Raw genomic sequence first — 15,147 nt, forward strand, 5'->3', positions numbered from 1 at the left:
ACTACAGTAAAAATCCAACAACTGGTTCGGATATGATGACCTAACCCTAATTTTTTTGGCTTTTTCGTGGACTATAGGTATGAAGAACAGACTCGACCTAAACTATGAAAAAATGTAAAATCTCACTGAGCAACCTGGATATCTGATACCACTTGATAGAGGCAAAGGTGTCCCGTCTTTTGATGAGACGGTGGCTATCGTTTTAGAGGAAGTCGACTTTGATGATCCGACTACGAACGTGCGAGGACGTCGCGCCTTAGCAATCGCTAAACCAACTCCGAGGGGTTATTGACCACGCCAGAGCATGATCAACCTGACCACGAGGGCCTGTTTCCTACGAGCAAACAAAGAACAAGCAAGAAACTGAGATTGCAATCTGGATATTGCGAATATAAGATGAAAGCTTTATTGATCAAGGTGGGGTTCTGTGACGTCTTGGTCTGGTCGCTAGACACAAACGAAGTACGCGAAGTTGCAGCTATGGCGAACTTTTAATCTAAACAAAACCCAAAGTCTAAACAACGCCCTAAGGGCTGTATATATGGAGGAAGAGGGGGGATTTCGTGGCCCTTGGAGGAGGGGTCCAAAACCAACCATAACTCTTGTTTCCCCACACATACGGACTCTAAAAACAGCCTATACTTAAGTATTTCGAAAATACATGGGCCTAGCCCAATAATAAGGTGACGCAGCACCTAAAATAGACTCTGGACGAAATTTATGAAGTGGCATCTTGTATATTTCGTCCAAGGCTTCATGCACTCCTTATGGTGGCTTCAAAGTCCTGAAATCATCACTTGTAACTCCGTTCTTGATCCCCTTGCGCATGCCATCATCTCCATGCTTGAACTTGCTCCAAGGTTCATCTTTCTTGTCCAAGCTAGGCCCTTCATTTGTAAGCAAAACAAATGTATCCAATTTAGGCAACATCATATTCTCATGAACATTAGAATCGTTACCAAGAAATGAAAGTACCTGATAATTCAATTGGCGTGTGCAAGCTCTAGTAATTGGTCCAGTATGTATAGCAGTAGGGGCTGTGGGTGTAACAATGGTATTGATGTCCTCATCACACTCGCTCGTGCCGCTGGAGCCCCGGCAGGAAAGAAGACCAGCAAGACCTCTCGCACCCACTCCGGCAAGCGCACCTCTTCGGAGTGTTGTGCTCCCGTCGAGGACGTGCCAGAGAGCTCCACCGGCAAGAGCAAGAAATCCAGAGCTGCGCCACCAGAGACCAAGAGGGTGTCCATCGAGGAGGATGGCACAGGAGGGGCTTTCACCATAAGCTCCACCCTAGACAACAAATAGGAAAGCGCGCTCATCACCTTCCTGCGGGAGGATGTCGACGTGTTTGCATGGCAAGCATCCGACATCCCCGGCGTTCCCAGGGAGGTGATTGAGCACCACCTTGCTATTTGTCCTCATGCGCGACCCGTCAAGCAGAAGGTCAGGAAGCAAGCTTTGGAACGATAGGAGTTCATTACGGAGGAGATCAGGAAGTTGGAAGTGGCAGGCTTGGTGAGAGGAGTACTCCATCCGACGTGGTTGGCCAATCCGGTGGTGGTGCGCAAGGCAAATGGGAAGTGGAGGCTGTGTATTGACTACACAGATATCAATAAGGCTTGTCCCAAGGACCCTTTCCTGTTGCCGTGCATTGACCAAATTGTTGACTCCACGGCCGGGTGTGATCTGTTATCATTCCTTGACGCCTACTCGGGGTACCACCAGATCTTCATGACAAGAGAAGACGAAGAGAACACAACGTTCATCACCCCATGTGGCACGTATTGCTTTTTACGGATGCCTTTCGAGTTGAAGAGTGCTGGCTTGACGTTTGCAAGGCCAGTATAGATTGGGTTTGAGCCCTAGCTACATAGAAATATGGAAGCTTATATGGATGACATAATGGTCAAAACCAAGGACAGGGCGACACTTGCACAAGATTTGGAAGAGACATTTGCAAATCTACGCAAGATCAACCTCTAGTTGAACCCCGAGAAATGTGTCTTCGGCGTTCCGTCCCGCAAACTTCTCGGGTTCTTTGTGTCATGGCGTGGGATCGAGGCGAATCTAGACAAGATCAAGGCTATTGAGTAGATTGAGGCGCCCAAGCGGATCAAGGATGTGTGTCGGCTCACTGGCTGTGTTGCTGCCATGAGCAGATTCATCTCCAAGTCTGCTGAGCGTGCCCTTCCCTGTTTCAAAATCTTGAAAAAGTCGGGCCCAATGGAATGGACCCCGGAGGCCGAAGCAGCGCTGCAGGGTTTGAAGAAATACCTCTCCTTCACACCGATACTGGTTGCGTCCAAACCACAAGAACCATTGCTGCTGTATCTGGCGGCAAGGAATCAAGTGGTCAGTGCCGCGCTAGTGGCGCAGAGGGAGGTCGACGAAGAGGTAGTGGCAACGGCAAGACTGGCGGATGGCAAGCCAGAGCTCCCCCCGGCAGGGCCTGGTGGCGGCAAGGCAAGGCCCGCGGCAGACTCTGACGCTGGCAGGACAGGGCCTACGCAACCAAACAAAGTGGTGCAGAAGAAGAAAATGATGCAGCACCCGATTTACTTTGTCAGCTCCCTCTTGCAGGGGGCTAGGTCAAGGTACTCCGGTGTGCATAAGTTGCTCTTTGGCCTCCGTATGGCCTCGAGGAAGCTGCACCATTACTTCCAAGCACTCGAAATCACCGTCGTCACCCGCCTCCCGTTGCAACGGATATTGCATAACCCAGACGCAACCGGGAGGATTGTGGAGTGGGTCGTGGAACTGTCAAGATTTGATTTGAAGTTTGAAAGTACTTCAACAACCCATAGCAGAGTCTTGGCAGAGTTCATTGCCGAGTGGACCTCAACGCCTGACGAAGAGATCCAGGAGACCACCCTCCTCGGCAAGGAGGCAAGCCACAACTGGATTATGTACTTTGACAAGGCTTTCTCGTTGCAAGGCGCCAGTGCTGGTGTGCTGCTCGTTGCACCCATCGGAGAGCACCTCAAGTATGTAATCCAGATGCACTTTCCCAGGGAGATGTCCACGAACAACACTACTGAATATGAGGGTTTGCTTGCCGGTCTCAGGATCGCGGTAGACCTCGGGATTAAGAAGCTCATCGTCAGGGGTGATCCACAACTTGTCGTCAGGCAAGTCAACAAATATTATCAAAGCCCGTTGATGGAGGCCTACGTAGATGAGGTGAGGAAGCTGGAGGAGCGTTTTGATGGTATACAGGCAGAGCATGTTCCCCGAGTGGAGAACGACATCGTCGACTACCTGTCGAAGCGCGCCGCCTTCAAACTACCTGTGGAACCAGGTACATTTGTGCTTTGGTTGACTCAACCATCCGTTGAACCATCGATAGAGCAGAACAAGCGAAGGAAATCAGGCCCCGACAAGTACTTTCCCGCCGGGCTCCCAGGAGCCGCCGGCAAAGATGTTGCCATGGACGCTGAGCCTGCCGTGGGGCAACCGACTCCGGCGGGGCATCAAGCCCTAGCTGTAGAGACGACCGCTCCCATGGCGGAAGGAATGCCTTTAGTCCTTACTGTCGAGCCCCAGGCTCTGGCATGGGCACAGCATACCGTCCGATTCCTCCAAACAGGGGAACTCCCTGAGGAGCAGGAAGAAGCGGAGAAAGTAGCCGTCGGTCCGCCATGTATCAGTTCGTCGACGACGCCCTGTATAGAAAGAGATCAAATGATGTGAAATTGAAGTGCATTCCCCGAGAGGAAGGACTGGAGCTGTTGGCGGAGATACACGGAGGCATATGTGGCTCCCATATAGGGTCGAGGGCCCTTGCTGGCAAGGCATTCCGGCAAGGTTTCTTCTGGCCCACTGCCCTCCAGGATGCAATGACACTAGTAACCAAGTGTGAAGTGTGTCAATTCCATTCGAAGATGCTCCATCAACCAGCTCAAGCCCTTCAAATGATTCCTCTCTCCTGGCCATTTTTGGTCTGGGGGCTCGACATACTAGGCCCCTTCCCCCGCGCTGTTGGGGGCTTTGAGTACTCATATGTTGCAATCGACAAGTTCACAAAGTGGCCGGAGGTGGAAGTGGTGAGGAAGGTGACGGCGCAATCAGCCGTCAAATTCTTCAAGGGGCTATTCTACCGTTTTGGTGTGCGAAACAGAGTCATCACCGACAATGGCACGCAATTTACAAGCCACACCTTCATGCAATACATCCAAGGCCTCGGCAGCAAGGTCTGTTTTGCTTCCGTGGCACACCCACGGAGCAACGGCCAGGCGGAGAGGGCAAATGCTGAAGTACTGCGAGGCCTAAGGACGAAGACTTTTGACAAGCTGCACAAGAACGGAAGGCGTTGGATTGATGAGCTGTCGACAGTTCTTTGGTCAATCAGAACGACACCAAATCGAGCCACCGGCCAGACACCCTTCGCCCTGGTATACAGGGCGGAAGCAGTTCTCCCCACGGAACTCACATACGGGTCACCTCGAGTGCTCGCTTATGATGAGCTTGAGCAAGAGCAGTTGCGGCAAGATGACGCAACGCTCCTTGTGGAAGATCATCTTCGAGCGGCTGTGAGAGCAGCATGCTACCAGCAAGCCTTGCGCCGCCACCATAGCCGCAAGGTCCATGCCCGAAGCTTTGAGGAAGGCGACCTTGTTCTTCGGCGCGTTCAGAATTCCAACAAGTTGACGCCAAAGTGGGATGGCCCTTATCGGGTAATATGAGTCACCAGGCCCGGCGTAGTCTGCCTGGAGACCGAAGATGCTATTCCAGTGAGCAACTCCTGGAACATCGAACATCTTCGCAAGTTGTACCCATAAGGCACGGTTGCCGGGCCCCCCCAGCAAGCCACCTTTTGTACGAGCCTTGCCGGCAAGGCATGTAACCCTGTGTACAAAGCCAGGCGCAGACCCTGAGCATAAATAAATGAAGCGCTGGCACCCTAAGTTTTAGCATGCATGCTAGTTTCAGTCTCTCCCTCGGTTAGGGTTAATAGTGCTTAGCGGTGGCTAACCCCTAGCATAGAGGTCAAGTGTGTGACTCTATGTTCCTTTCCATCCTCTTTGGTTCGCAGGGTACATGGACATTTTTGCTGAGCTATTTGGAAGGAAGAGAACAGGCTGATGCCCCGACCCCGACAAGCCAAGGTTGCCGGGGGCTGCAGGTCTAAGGATCCAATCACGGCAAGCCAAGGTTTCTGGGGGCTGCGACATCAGATAAGTCTTTCTCCCCCACTCTGTGCCCCCGTATGAAACTTGAACGTATAAGGCTTCGCTCACTCTCATACCATCTTGCTCCCTCTGTCCCATGTCCAAAAACCTTACTTTGGGACGGAACTTGGTTGTAGTGCGGTGAGAAGAGGGCGAGCAAGGGGCCTAATCCTGCTCGACACCTACCTCTGCCAAGGGCGTGAGTGTAGCCAAGCCATAGAGCAGGAGAACGGCAAGGCCTGTTGCCGGGATACAATGTTTATCTTAAGATAACAAGGACACATTCCTCGGTGTGGCCCTTGCCCACGCGCAAGCAAAACCCGGCAAACACCCTTCTTTTCATTCATACGTTGTAAACGAGTACAATTCATACGGAATGAGTACACGAGCGAGGGGATTACAAGATCTAAATTCTACCAAGGCCTGTAGGCTTACCAACTAAAAAAAGATAAGTGCCCCGTGGTCCCCGTTCTTGCCCTTTTCCTCCCAGGTGCGGCAGGTGAAGGCAAAAAGAAGGCGACGGGGAACGCGCCGATGGAGAGCTTGACGAGGAAGGCCCTCGGCAGGGCGCATGGTCGAGGGAGGGGCGGCGCGGTCAGTCGGAGTCGTAGTCGGCATTCCCCTGCTCGACACCCTCGTCGTCACTATCGCTGTCCTCCTCGTCACTCCCGCTTGAGGAAGAGCCTTCATCATCGGAGGAGCTCTCCATGTAGCACTTCAGGCGAGTTCCAGAGTCTCCAAAGACCTTGATGGAGAGCAGGCCGTTCTCCATTAATTTGAAATAGAGAACGAGCCCCGCCATCAGGCTGTGGATACGAGCAAAAGTCTTCCATCCGCGACGAAAATACATGACATGAGGGGCTGGAAAGTCAACATTGACCCGCATGCCGTTGTTCCCGCAGCCCCTCATATGCAACCTCAGGGTCTGGGGCGGATTGAGCTCCATCTCTCGAGCAAATGGAGCAGCGAGACGAAGGCGATAGCGCGGTGGGCGGCGCAGCCTGATGAAGAACTCACGAGGCTGGTCCCCGACATGGCCCTCCATTGGAGGAGGCATCGCTGGCGAAGGCAAGGCCGGTGCGCCGCCCCGTCCCACTCTTACCCAAGCGCCACGCCGACCTCGGCCTCGCCCCCTCCCCCTTCCTCTCATGGCCGGCTCTGCCGCTGCGAACTCTTGGGAAGGGGGGACGCACTGTCGAGCAGAGACCCTTGCCGCCACCGTCAAAGGGCCGGCGCCCCCTCTCGCCATGGCAGATGGAAGAACGGAGCCGAAGTGGAAGGAGAGGAATGGTGAAATATTGTGGGATGCCATACCCTCCCCCTTCTTATAAAGGGGAGGGGTTGGGGCTCGGCCGCCCCACTCAGCCAATCCGGTCATCGGGGGCGCAGGGAATCGGGACCGACCCGCCGCTCCAATCAGCGACGGCCCGGTTTCCCGCCTCGTTATTTAAGGTCCGTGCCCCTCCCCCCGCTCCTCCGTCGCCTTCCACCTCGGGGGCACGGGGAACACGTGGCGAGCAAGCAGAAATCAAGGGGACGGGTGAGGCGACCGTTCTCCACCCCGTGATCGTGGGGCGCGGGCGCCTTGAAGACCACGACCCAAGTCCACTTAGTAACTGAGCCGCGCCTCTGTGTTTTCCTCTTTTTATGGGGAAGGCGCGAGCCGCCTCTTTACCATGATGTGATGCATGCGTGCGGAAACCGCCCCACGCATGATCCCCATGTCACGCATGACCCCCCCACGTCGCATGTTCAACGCGGGTCATGGGGAAGCGCAGCAGACAGAAAAGTTACTACAGTAAAAATCCGCCCCGCCTACCCGCGCATCGTTCTGGGCCTAGCCCAACAACACGTCGTGCTTATGTGTGGCCCAGGCCCGGGGCTCCTGTCGGTGTACAAACGTAGGGGCTCTCCTTTTGCACCCCTTTACTTGTGCACCGGCAGTCAGAGCCGCGCCCACGGCCGCACTGACCAGGGCAGAGGAGGGATGCCGGAGCACAAGACAGCCAGGGCAACGCCAGGACCAGGGGCGCAAAGAGAGCAAGAGGGCGAGGTGGGATTCCCCGGCAAGACTCTTGCCGGGGTGGCTTCCGTAGCCCCGGCAAGATCCTTGCCGGGGCAACTTGCCTGACGCCAGCAGAGCGCGCCACCCTTGAGCCCAAGGGTTTCCGACGCCATCGGCCACATCAAAACCAAGGCTCGGGAGGCAGCTCCATGGTGGCATACAGATCTTTGTAGAGATCATAAATATGCAAGATTGGATGAGAACCAGAAGACAACGATCCTTGGCGAGATCCTTGCCAACGAAATCCACGAGACCCCCGGTAAGATCCTTGCCGGGGACGACCGCAGTGCCACGGCAAGACCCTTGCCGGGCCCTCGGCAAGACCCTTGCCGAGGACGTCTGCAGGGCCGCAGCCAGGCCCATGACTGCCAAGACTCCATTGCCGCTCCCATGCAGCTGCTAGATCAACCAGTTGGGCAGGCGTCTACGTGGCAGCGTGTGGCCTCCACACCGACTCAGCAAGCACCTACGTGGTGGCATGCAGATCTTCGTGAAGGCTCCGCCATCACGCCAACCCAGCAACCAGCCAACGTGGCGCTACAACGCCTCATCAGCTCGGAGGCACACCGGAGCCAGGCGAGGCGGCGACAGCTAGGACGAGCTTCCTCGCCGTCCCCGATAAAGCAAGAGGGGCATGTCGGCAGCACATTAAATGCGTTTGTCCGATGGTGCCAGAAGATAGACTCAGCAGCTATGCACCTTCCACCTCCTGTGTGCCACAGTGGCGACCCCCTTTGTCTATAAAAGTAGGCCCGAGGCGTACTGGAGGGGGATTCGGATCTTTGGAACCAGGGAGACACCGTAGCTAGTTCAATAACTCAAGAACACTCAAATATACATCAAAGCAGGACTAGGGTTTTACGCGTCTCTGTGGCCCGAACCTGGGTAAACGATCCTTATGCTGACCGCCAGACCCGCTCTTTGCACAACCCCGCGCCCGCCCGCCAACCATAGATGGGATCCCAGTGACCCCATAGGTGTCATTTCCCACCGACAAAATGCCATGGCACTCCATGCATACATATGCATGTGTCCATGTCGTGAGACCAATATGTTTGAAAATTCCTTCTAATTTACTACACATGGAATTAACTCGCACACAAGTACACAAATATGATTTTTCAAACCGTTATGGTTAGCTGTTGCATGTAGATGTAGTTCAAATTTGAATTACGGTCATTAAATGGCTAGAAAATCACTTAAATGTCTTTAAAAGGTCAAATGACCCCTAGAATTTTCCTAATTTTCACATTACAGTCGTAGTAGTGCATGTTAAACGTAGAAACAATTGAAGGTCGTAAGAGGAAGCTATCTCCCGTTCGTCATCAAACATGCATTGTTCCCTCTCGGAACCACAAGCCTTCTAGTGAGTTGCTCCGGTTTGTGAGGGGTGAGTCCAAACTTTCGTCAAACATGCCAATTTTTTTACCACATCATCTTGGTGGCATGACATTACATCAAGCAAGGTTTCATGTGTTTCTGATCATTTTTTAATTTTTTGGAAATAAAATGCCATGGCACTCCATGCATACATATGCATGTGTCTATGTCGTGAGACCAATATGTTTGAAAATTCCTTCTAATTTACTGCACATGGAATTAACTCGCACACAAGTACACAAATATGGTTTTTCAAACCATTATGGTTAGGCGGTTGTATGTAGATGTAGTTCAAATTTGAATTATGTTAATTAAATGGCTAGAAAATCACTTAAATGTCTTTAAAAGGTCAAGTGACCCCTAGAGTTTCCCTAATTTTCACATTACAGTTTTAGTAGTGCACGTTAAACGTAGAAAAAATTTGAAGGCCGTAAGAGGAAGCTATCTCCCGTTCGTCATCAAACATGCATTGTTCCCGGTCGGAACCACGAGCCTTCTAGTGAGTTGCTCCGGTTTGTGAGGGGTGTATGTCCTAACTTTCGTCACACATGCCAATTTTTTACCACATCATCTTGGTGGCATGACATTACATAAAGCAAGGTTTCATGTTTTTCTGATCATTTTTAAATTTTCTGGAATTAAAATGCCATGGCACTCCATGCATACATATGCATGTGTCCATGTCGTGAGAGAAATATGTTTGAAAATTCCATCTAATTTACTACACATGGAATTAACTCGCACACAACAACACAAATATGATTTCTCAAACCGTTATGGTTAGCCGTTGCATGTAGATGTAGTTCAAATTTGAATTACGGTCATTAAATGGCTAGAAAATCACTTAAATGTCTTTAAAAGGTCAAATGACCCCTATAATTTTCCTAATTTTCACATTACAGTTGTAGCAGTGCACGTTAAACGTAGAAAAAATTCGAAGGCTGTAAGAGGAAGCTATCTCTTGTTCGTCATCAAACATGCGTTGTTCCCTCTCAGAACCACGAGCCTTCTAGTGAGTTGCTCCGGTTTATGAGGGGTGTGTGCCCTAACTTTCGTCACACATGCCAATTTTTTACCACATCATCTTGGTGGCATGACATTACATGAAGCAAGGTTTCATGTTTTTTTGATCATTTTTTAATTTTCTGGAATTAAAATGCCATGGCACTCCATGCATACATATGCATGTGTCCATGTCGTGAGACCAATATGCTTGAAAATACCTTCTAATTTACTACGCATGGAATTAACTCGCACACAAGTACAAAAATATGATTTTTCAAACCGTTATGGTTAGCCGTTGCATGTAGATGTAGTTCAAATTTGAATTACGGTCATTAAATGGCTAGAAAATTGTTTAAATGTCCTTAAAAGGTCAAATGACCCCTCGAATTTTCCTAATTTTCACATTACAGTTGTAGTAGTGCACGTTAAATATAGAAAATTTTTGAAGGCCATAAGAGGAAGCTATCTCCCGTTCGTCATCAAACATGCATTGTTCCCTCTCGGAACCAGGAGCCTTCTAGTGAGTTGCTCCAATTTTGTAAGGGGTTTGTCCAAACTTTTGTCAAATATGTTTGAAAATTCCTTGTAATTTACTTTACATGGAATTAACTCACACACAAGTACACAAATAATATTTTTCAAACCGTTATAGTTAGGCGTTGCAGGTAGATGTAGTTCAAATTTTAATTATGGTCATTAAATGGCTAGAAAATCGCTTAAATGTCTTTAAAAGGTCAAATGACCCCTAGAGTTTTTTGAATTTTCATATTACAGTTTTAGTAGTGCATGTTAAACGTAGAAAAAATTGTAAGGCCATCAGAGGAAGCTATCTCCCGTTCTTCATCAAACATGCATTGTTCCCTCTCGGAACCACGAGCCTTCTAGTGAGTTGCTACAGTTTGTGAGGGGTGTGTGTCCTAACTTTCGTCATCAAATACGCATTGTTCCCTCTCGGAATCAGGAGCCTTCTAATGAGTTGCTCCGGTTGTGTGTCCAAACTTTCGTCAAACATGCCAAATTTTTTGCCACATCACCTTGGTGGCATGACATTACATCAACTAAGATTTCATGTGTTTCTGATATTTTTTTAATTTTTTGAAATTAAAATGCCATGGCAGTCGATGCATACATATGCATGTGTCCATGTCTTGAGACAATTATGTTTGAAAATTCCTTGTAATTTATTGCACATGGAATTAACTCGCACACAAGTACACAAATATGATTTTTCAAACCATTATGGTTAGGCGTTGCATGTAGATGTAGTTCAAATTTGAATTATGGTCATTAAATGGCTAGAAAATCACTTAAATGTGTTTAAAAGGTCAAATGACCCCTAGAGTTTTCCGAATTTTCATATTACAGTTGTAGTAGTGCACGTTAAACGTAGAAAAAATTTGAAGGCCGTAACAGGAAGCTATCTCCCATTCATCATCGAACATGCATTGTTCCCTCTCGGAACCACGAGCCTTCTAGTGAGTTGCTTCGGTTTGTGAGGGGTGTGTGTCCTAACTTTCGTCACACATGCCAATTTTTTTACCACATCATCTTGGTGGCATGACATTACATGAATCAAGGTTTCATGTTTTTCTGATCATTTTTTAATTTTCTGGATTTAAATTGCCATGGCACTCCATGCATACATATGCATGTGTCCATGTCGTGAGACCAATATGTTTGAAAATTCCTTCTAATTTACCACACATGGAATTAACTCTCACAGAAGTACATAAATATGATTTTTCAAACCATTATGGTTAGCCGTTGCATGTAGATGTAGTTCAAATTTGAATTACGGTCATTAAATAGCTAGAAAATCACTTAAATGTCTTTAAAAGGTCAAATGACCCCTAGAGTTTTCCGAATTTTCATATTACAGTTGTAGTAGTGCACATTAAATGTAGAAAACTTTTGAAGGCCATAAGAGGAAGTTATCTCCCGTTCGTCATCAAACATGCGTTGTTCCCTCTCGGAACCACGAGCCTTCTAGTGAGTTGCTCCGGTTTATGAGGGGTGTGTGTCCTAACTTTTGTCACAAATGCAAATTTTTTTACCACATCATCTTGGTGGCTTGACATTACATCAAGCAAGGTTACATGTTTTTTTGATCATTTTTTAATTTTCTGGAATTAAAATGCCATGGCACTCCATGCATACATATGCATGTGTCCATGTCGTGAGACCAATATGCTTGAAAATTCTTTCTAATTTACTATGCATGGAATTAACCCGCACACAAGTACAAAAATATGTTTTTTCAAACCGTTATGGTTAGCCGTTGCATGTAGATGTAGTTCAAATTTGAATTACGGTCATTAAATGGCTAGAAAATTGCTTAAATGTCTTTAAAAGGTCAAATGACCCCTAGAATTTTCCTAATTTTCACATTACAGTTGTAGTAGTGCACGTTAAATGTAGAAAAAATTTGAAGGCCGTAAGAGGAAGCTATCTCCCGTTCGTCATCAAACATGCATTGTTCCCTCTCGGAACTAGGAGCCTTCTAGTGAGTTGCCCCGGTTTTGTGAGGGGTGTGTGTCCAAACTTTCGTCAAACATGCCAATTTTTTTACCACATCATCTTGGTGGCATGACATTACATCAACCAAGGTTTCATGTGTTTCTTATATTTTTTTAATTTTTTGAAATTAAAATGCCATGGCACTCCATGCATACATATGCATGTGTACATGTCCTGCAACAAATATGTTTGAAAATTCCTTGTAATTTACTGCACATGGAATTAACTCGTACACAAGTACACAAATATGATTTTTCAAACCGTTACGGTTAGGCGTTGCATGTAGATGTAGTTCAAATTTGAATTATGGTCATTAAATGGCTAGAAAATAACTTAAATGTCTTTTAAAAGGTCAAATGACCCCTGGAGTTTTCCAAATTTTCATATTACATTTGTAGTAGTGCACCTTAAACGTAGAAAAAAATTTGAAGGCCATAAAAGGAAGCTATTTCCCGTTCGTCATCAAACATGAATTGTTCCCTCTCGGAACCACGAGCCTTCTAGTGAGTTGCTCCAGTTTGTGAGCGGTGTGCGTCCTAACTTTCTTCACACATGCCAATTTTTTTACCACATCATCTTGGTGGCATGACATTACATCAAGCAAGGTTTCATGTGTTTCTGATTTTTTTTTAATTTTTTGGAATTAAAATGCCATGACACTCCATGCATACATATGCACGTGTCCATGTCGTGAGACCAATATGTTTCAAAATTCCTTCTAATGTACTACACATGGAATTAAATCGCACACAAGTACACAAATATGATTTTTCAAACCGTTATGGTTAGCCGTTGCATGTAGATGTAGTTCAAATTTGAATTACGGTCATTAAATGGCTAGAAAAATCACTTAAATGTCTTTAAAAGGTCAAATGACCCCTAGAATTTTACTAAATTTAAAATTACAGTTGTAGTAGTGCCGTTAAACGTAGAAAAAATTAGAAGGCCATAAGAGGAAGTTATCTCCCGTTCGTCATCAAACATGCATTGTTCCCTGTCGGAACCACGAGCCTTCTAGTGAGTTGCTCCGGTTTGTGAGTGGTGTGTGTCCAAATTTTGTTAAACATGCCAATTTTTTTACCACCTTATCTTGGTGGCATGACATTACATCAAGCAAGGCTTCATGTGTTTCTGATCATTTTCTAATTTTTTGGAATTAAAATGCCATGGCACTCCATGCATGCGTATGCATGTGTCCATGTCGTGAGACCAATATGTTTGAAAATTCTTTCTAATTTACCTCACATGGAATTAACTCGCACACAAGTACACAAATATGATTTTTCAAACCGTTATGGTTAGGCGTTGCATGTAGATGTAGTTCAAATTTGAATTACAGTCATTAAATGGTTAGAAAATCACTTAAATGTCTTTAAAAGGTCAAATGACCCCAAGAATTTTCCTAAATTTCACATTACAGTTGTAGTAGTGCATGTTAAAGGTAGAAAAATTTGAAGGCCGTAAGAGGAAGCTATCTCCCGTTTGTCATCAAACATGCATTGTTCCCTCTCGGAACCACGAACCTTCTAGTGAGTTGCTCCGGTTTGTGGGGTGTGTGTGTCCAAACTTTCGTCAAACAGGCCAATTTTTTTACCGAATCATCTTGGTGGCATGACATTACATCAAGCAAGGTTTCATGTTTTACTAACAATTTTTAATTTTTTGGAATTAAAATGCGATGGCACTCCATGCATACATATGCATGTGTCCATGTCGTGAGACCAACATGTTTGAAAATTCCTTCTAATTTACTGCACATGGAATTAACTCTCACACAAATACACAAATATGATTATTCAAACCGTTATGGTTAGGCATTGCATGTAGATGTAGTTCAAATTTGAATTGCGATCATTGAATGACTAGAAAATCACTTAAATGTAGGTCAAATGACCCCAAGAGTTTTTGTAATTTTCACATTACAGTTGTAGTAGTGCATGTTAAACGTAGAAAAAATTTGAAGGCCATAAGAGTAAGTTATCTCCTGTTCGTCATCAAACATGGATTGTTCCCTCTCGGAATCAGGAGCCTTCTAGTGAGTTTCTCCGGTTATGTGTCCAAACTTTTGTAAAACATGCCAAATTTTTTGCCACGTCACCTTGGTGGCATGACATTACATCAACTAAGGTTTCATGTGTTTCTGATATTTTTTTAATTTTTTGAAAGTAAAATGCCACGGCAGTCGATGCATACATATGCATGTGTCCATGTCGTGAGACAAGTATGTTTGAAAATTCCTTGTAATTTACTGCACATGGAATTAACTCGCACACAAGTACACAAATATGATTTTTCAAACCATTATGGTTAGGCGTTGCATGTAGATGTAGTTCAAATTTGAATTACGGTCATTAAATGGCTAGAAAATCACTTAAATGTGTTTAAAAGGACAAATGACCCCTAGAGTTTTCCGAATTTTCATATTACAGTTGTAGTAGTGCACGTTAAACATAGAAAAAATTTGAAGGCCATAACAGGAAGCTATCTCCCGTTCGTCATCGAACATGCATTGTTCCCTCTCGGAACCACGAGCCTTCTAGTGAGTTGCTCCGGTTTGTGAGGGGTGTGTGTCCTAAATTTCGTCACACATGCCAATTTTTTTACCACATCATCTTGGTGGCATGACATTACATCAAGCAAGGTTTCATGTTTTTCTGATCATTTTTTAATTTTCTGGAATTAAATTGCCATGGCACTCCATGGATACATATGCATGTGTCCATGTCGTGAGACCAATATGTTTGATTTTTTTTCTAATTTACTACACATGGAATTAACTCGCACACAAGTACACAAATATGATTTTTCAAACCGTTATGGTCAGGCGTTGCATGTTGATGTAGTTCAAATTTGAATTACGGTAATTAAATGGCTAGGAAATCACTTAAATGTCTTTAAAAGGTAAAATAACCCCTAGAGTTTTCGTAATTTCACATTATAGTTGTAGTAGTGCACGTTAAACATAGAAAAAAATTTGAAGCCCGTAAGAGGAACCTATCTCCCGTTCGT

The sequence above is a fragment of the Triticum urartu genome, chromosome 4A, assembly GCF_056163025.1.
Source record: "Triticum urartu cultivar PI428250 chromosome 4A, HENAU_Tu73, whole genome shotgun sequence".
Lineage (NCBI taxonomy): Eukaryota > Viridiplantae > Streptophyta > Magnoliopsida > Poales > Poaceae > Triticum > Triticum urartu.